This window comes from Magnolia sinica, chromosome 2 (assembly GCF_029962835.1).
Source record: "Magnolia sinica isolate HGM2019 chromosome 2, MsV1, whole genome shotgun sequence".
NCBI classification, from domain to species: Eukaryota; Viridiplantae; Streptophyta; class Magnoliopsida; order Magnoliales; family Magnoliaceae; genus Magnolia; species Magnolia sinica.
Window position 1 is genome coordinate 128,541,846 of NC_080574.1, and position 6,035 is coordinate 128,547,880.

A 6,035-nucleotide genomic window follows, 5' to 3' on the forward strand; every position below is an offset into this window, starting at 1 on the left:
GCCGAGGAGCTTCCTAAAATATTATAAGCAAGACAATGAAGAACTCCTGGTGCTCGGACTCAACCTCGTAGAAGAACAGATGGAAAGAGCTCGGCTGCGAATGATGGCTCGGCAGCGGCAAATAGCTCGGTTCTACATCACCCGAGTCAAGGTCAGACATTTTCGAGTTGGGGACATGGTCCTCCGAAAAACATTCCTAAATACAAAAGAAGTTGGTGCAGGCACACTGAGACCTAATTGGGAAGGACCCTATGTCGTCTCAAGCAGCATCTAACTGAGAACGTACCGATTTAAAGACTTAACTGGTCGGTTGTTGCCCCATCCATGGAATGCCGAGCATCTAAAGTTCTATTATCCATAAGTCAGGCGTTGAGCATTCATGAAGACTCAGTGAAACAGAAAACTTGTAAGATGAGTCAAATGAGTAAAAAGACTAAGTTCATTCATTCATCAAATGATTTTTGCATCGGGTTACATGAGTGTCCACGGTGGAATTACATTGATAAAATCATAAAGATAAAAGCAAAGGGAGTCGATCACAATGTGGTATGTCTTCTTTCAGCTGCAGATGCTCTCGAGCTTGCCTTGAAGCTTGGTGTGCTTGAAGTGCTTGACACCATACTAGCCCCTAGGTTCATCAGGAGGTAGCTCGGATTCAATTGCTGCCGCCGCTCGGAGCGACCTCTGGTACCGCAGGAGCAGCTTCAGGCTCAACCTCGATACCAGCCGCAGCATCCGCAGACCCGGCAACCTCACCCTCCAGACCCTCAAATCCAGCGGCATCGTCATTGAATCCGGAGAGATCAAGGTCGGGAAAGGATTGCTTCATCGCTCGGATACATTCGGCGTACCCTTCCTGATACAAGCGGTCCCTCTCGTCCGAAAACTCTCAGGACTCGAGAAAAGCCTTTATGGCTTGATCCTTGGCCTGGTCTTTGGCCTGCTTAATGGCTACCCCGGCCTCAGTTTTAACCCGAGTCAGTCTCTCATTGCAAGAGGCATGAGCCTGACGGAGTCACCGACCCTCCTCCTGAGCCTCTCTCAACAGCGAGGCTACATGGGCACACTCGGCCTTGGCATCATCAGCAGCATTCCTAACAAGCCCCAAGTTACCCGATAGCAAGCCAACCCGAGCCATGGAAGCTTCAAGCTGTGCCTCCAATTCCGCAACTCGCTTCTTGGCTTCGACAAGATCCGAGCTGCCCCTAAGTACACAAGGGCCAAACTGTAAAAGGAAAACTTGAGGTCAGAACTAAGTCGTTGAGATAAGGGCAAGGCTCAAGGTAAAGTATGAGATTAAAGACAGTACCTCGAGCAGCACCTTCGCCACATGAGCGAGAGTCCGCCTTGAGGGGGAGGAGATGAGGCCAGCGAAGTCTTTCTCACCCCCATGAGAGATGGCCCAAGGGACCATGTCTGATACAGCCCGCTGGATGAGCGAAGGCTCCTGTTGAGTCATCTCCCCTCCAGAGGTCTCTCCTCTCTGCTCCTCTCTCTGTTCCAAGACTTGCTCTGGAATGGGTCTTGGTTCGAGAGCCACCTGGGCTTCGGCAGCTACCGCGTCCGCCTCCTCGCCCTTTCTTATGGATCGAAGAGTACGACCACGGTCGAGATCACTGGGGCGGCTGGCTCGTTGGCCTTTGGAGCCACCTTCAGCTTCTTCGAAGGCCGAGTCTCTGACAGAAGCGCCAACCTTAGAGGGGCTTTCATTTTGAAAGCAAGTTTTAGTAGGGGCCGAGCCTCAGCCATCTCTGCATCAGTAAAAGCACAGAATTAGATAAAATTTAAGGAAATGCATCAAGACTACAGAAAGTACCTATCACGACTAAGTCCAAACTCGAGAGAAAAAGGCATTCCGGTTGAAGAAGAACCTTCCAACACCAATCCTCTGGACTTAGCGTCTTCAAATCCTTAATCCAAGCTAAAGCACCGGCTTCTAGCTTCGGCCTTTTCTTGGGGATATTTACAAGACACATTCAGTCAGACTCGAAAGTATCGTAACCAAGAAAGACAGAAGAGACATGCCGAGTCACCTGCTTTAGAGAATGCCTAAGGAACGTAAGGCTCGAAGAGCCCTGACTCAGCAGTCTCCCAACGACCACATGCTCGGAACCACCTCTCTCTCCAGTGCTTATTGGAGGTAGGAGGGTCGATTATCAAAGGACCGCCCTTGTTCCGCCAAGTGCATAGAAAATACCAACCGGGCTGTTGTGGGTTCGATCGTACTTGGTAGAGATAGAGGAACTCGTCGATAGTTAATGGGGGTTGTTCTGTCTTAGCCCACAACACTGAGCACCCGAATAAGTTCCTTCACCCGTTCGAAATTATCTGCCCTAGAGCGATTTGGAGTCGGGAAAGAAAATCTCAAGCAACGGGTTGGAGGGGCAGACATAAGCCGCATTGTAAAGCGACTTGAAAAATGGCGACCATCCCAGCAGGAGGATGGTTGGGTAATTCACTTGGCAGAGGAAGGCGAGGGATGACCGAGTACGGGACATGATACCCGACTCCAATACTATCCAAGTCCGCCTCAGTTAAGACCGAAGGGACCGGACCCCTTTGCTCGTCTCCAGCCTCCCCTTCCTCGGCAGCCGATTCAACAGCTTGTGCCGACCTCCTAGTGGGAACCGACCCAGCAGTTCCCTTAATCTCCTCATCCTCCTCCTCCATGTCATCTCCAGGAGGATTAGGTCTCTTAGAGGCAGTCACCAGCGACATACCTTCATGAGAGGGACCTGCCGAAGCAGGCACTCCGCTGAAGTCCCAGATACTCTCTCAGAGAACTGGAAAGCTTCATTGGCACTGATCGCCATCTTTGTCAGCAGCGAGGGCAATTCCGAAACATTCCGAAAATGTCTCGCTTCGCCCTCATCACCGGAGGCTCCCTCCCGGGGGATCTGAGAACCTCGCATTACTGTGAAATTTAAAAATGAAGGGGAGGGAGAGAGTTAAAACTCACTGGAGAGGCGAAAAGTATGCGAACGTCGATGCAAAAATGAAAACAAAGATGGAAATGGTGGAGAAAATAGGAACAGGGAAAACAGGATTGGGAGAGGAGAGAGCAAACGCACGAAAAAAGGGAAAGGGCGTCCCGCTCCTCCTTTTATAGTTGTGCCACGTGCAGAGACATTTAATGAGGAGTCAAATCGAAGACTGTTTCGAATCCCCCGCCTGACACGTGGCGCACGCCAACTGACGAAAGAACCGTACTTGCCACGCATCCAGCGCTTACAAGCCGGAAAGGCGCTCCGATGGTTGCTCACACGTGCGGCCTCGAGTAATGAATCGACACCTGTTGAGGAAGACGCAAGAAGCATTAAATGTTTCATCATAACATCGATCTCCAGTTCGAGTCGACCCAAAATTCTACTCCTTAGCGTTTATGCAATCAACGCAAGGAGTAAGGGGGCTTGCTGCTAGGGAAAAATATGACAAGTCTGGAGACCCAGTTATGGAATGGACCAACTCTATCGACACTGCTTGAGATTCTGAGGGAATAAGCCCGACCGAGGCAAAAGAATTAAATGCCTCAGGAAGAGACTTAGCTCGAATGGTAAGGAATGAACCTCGACCGAGACTTACAAAGTCATGAGCCTTAGGCAAAATACTTAAGACGCATAAAGTTGACTCGGATGACGATGCAGCAACGTCTAAAGGGACTGATTAAGGCCCAAACGCTAGAAGTCTTTTGACCGACCATAAAATCGCCCCATATTAGGTCGCTTACAAAGTTGGCTATCGGATTAAGAAAGGATATCGGTTATAGACCGACTCTACTTCATCCGACAGAAGACAAAAAGTCACATCCTTGCAGCCAGCCGAGACTCATTTATTATTAGGGTCAGTTAAGGCCGAGCCAAGCAAGGAAGAGACGGTGCAAACGTAAATACCGTCCTGAAAATCTTGTGGAAAGGACTCCCGACCCTGAAGATCTTGGGATCGGGCAGAATCCGTAAACAGATTACAATAGAATTAAATCTCCGAGATATTCGGAAGAGAATCCTTGCACAATGGGACCCTCCCATTCCTATAAAAACAGGAAATCTCTACAATGAAAGATACGTAGAAAACTCTCTCAAAAACCCTTCTCTTGCACAGTCCTAGCACTGACTTTAGGCTTGGAGGTTCCCTGTTAAGCCGGGGTCTCCCTCGTCTCTTTCTTGTGCATGTGGTATGACGTGGGAAGAGGACGCAACAGTTTTTTTGCATCAACAAGCTCAAAAAACAGATGTACAACATGAATAAGACACCTACATTTATGGTGGGCCCCACCGAGTTTACTTAGTATGCTATACCGTACATCGTTAATGCGCAACAAGTTAGTACGGAATCCGCTTTCACAATAACTGCAATCAGGAGCTTCTCGTGGCCGCTCACACAAAAGTTCACAATACGACCCAATATACATAACCTGCACCCGAGACCGAGGCAGACCGTTTATTATATTGACCCTTGGCCCGAGCATGTGACAAACCTACTATCGCAAGCCCGATCTTGTTCCAGCGTCTCAACCTCGAGCTTGATTAACAGCACGTTTCACATCAGTGGAAAGAGATGATTAAACTTTTCTTTATAGTGTGTCTGGTTGCACCAAATAGCATGAAATTTCATTATTTCATGATATTGGGTGTAACCATAGGCACACTTCATTAAATTTCAGAACAGTGCATGTAGCCAAGATGGGGCTGTGCCTAGACCTGAACCCGACCCGTTTGAGCCATACCCGAGTAGCCCAACAGCCCTTAATCCTTAGGCCAGAACTGGCCCGACTAAACCATACCTGTATAACCCAACGGGCCCCAATCACTAGACGTGATTGACCCGATTTATAAGCAGGCTTGTTTCACGTCCGTTCACGAGTCTGTGACGATGGACCCACCAGTAATCAAACCCCATCTACTGTCGGGCCCAGCCCCGAAAGTCCAGCAAATTGCCTGAAAAGTGAAATCCTGTTACGACTGCTATTTTGGTCGTTATGAAAGTCTAGGACGCTACCATAGAAGTCTTGGGAAGGATCCTTTGCATGGTGCCTGTACACGTACCTATTAGTCAAATAGTCAAACCCGATTATCACCTATCGCGTTCATCTCAGCCGTAGGATTCCAAGATCCGATGGTCTAGGACTTCCACTCAAGTCTTGTTTGACGACTAAACATCGAACGTAGAAATAAGCCACGCGTTTCTCGTGGAGCTGGAAATGGCTGGCAGCGGCTGCCGTGGGCTTTGGTCTGATGGAGAAAAGAAATGTTGGTAGTCTGGCAGAGTATGAAAAAACATAGGCAGGCACGTTGCCGATGTACACGTGGCGCCGATATACAAATCCAAGCTGTTCAATATAGGATTTCGCGATCAATTCCTTTAAAAGATATGATTTATTTCCAGTGGGCCCCATGATTTGGACAGTTTGAAATGCCGTGCGTTATGCCACCTTTACAACAACACTGTCGTGGCTTGCACGTGAACGGTCATACTCTGCCGGGTGCATGAATCGTCACGCTCAGCTAACCAAATGAGTGCCCTTTGTGAGGACGCGGATTGCCCGAAACCCGGTCATTAGCGGTATAGCTCCTGATCCGACTCTGTGGGGCCTACTTGATGTATGTGTTTTATCCATGACGTCCATCATTCCTTTGTCTCATTGCCGTCTTATTTTAGGACATGAACTATAAAAAAAAACGGAGTAGATCCAAAGTTCAAGTGGACCACACCACAGGAAACAGAGGGATAAGGGATAAGGAGGACCACAGATGAACACTCTCTAGGACCACCTTATGCTTTTTTTTTTTTCACACACGCGCACACAACCCCACACACTCACGCCACACGCACACACACACCCACACACGCAGGCCGTGGGTACTCGAACCCTTGACCCGGTGTTGAAACTGCAGGGAGTCTACCCGGGTAAGACTATGGACCCCCTTGTGTTTGTGTTTATTTGCTATTGAACCTGTTCATAAGTCATGTTATGTTTATTGGCCATCTAACCAGTTCAAAAGCCCACGGACCTGGACGAAGGAATATTAAATTTATTT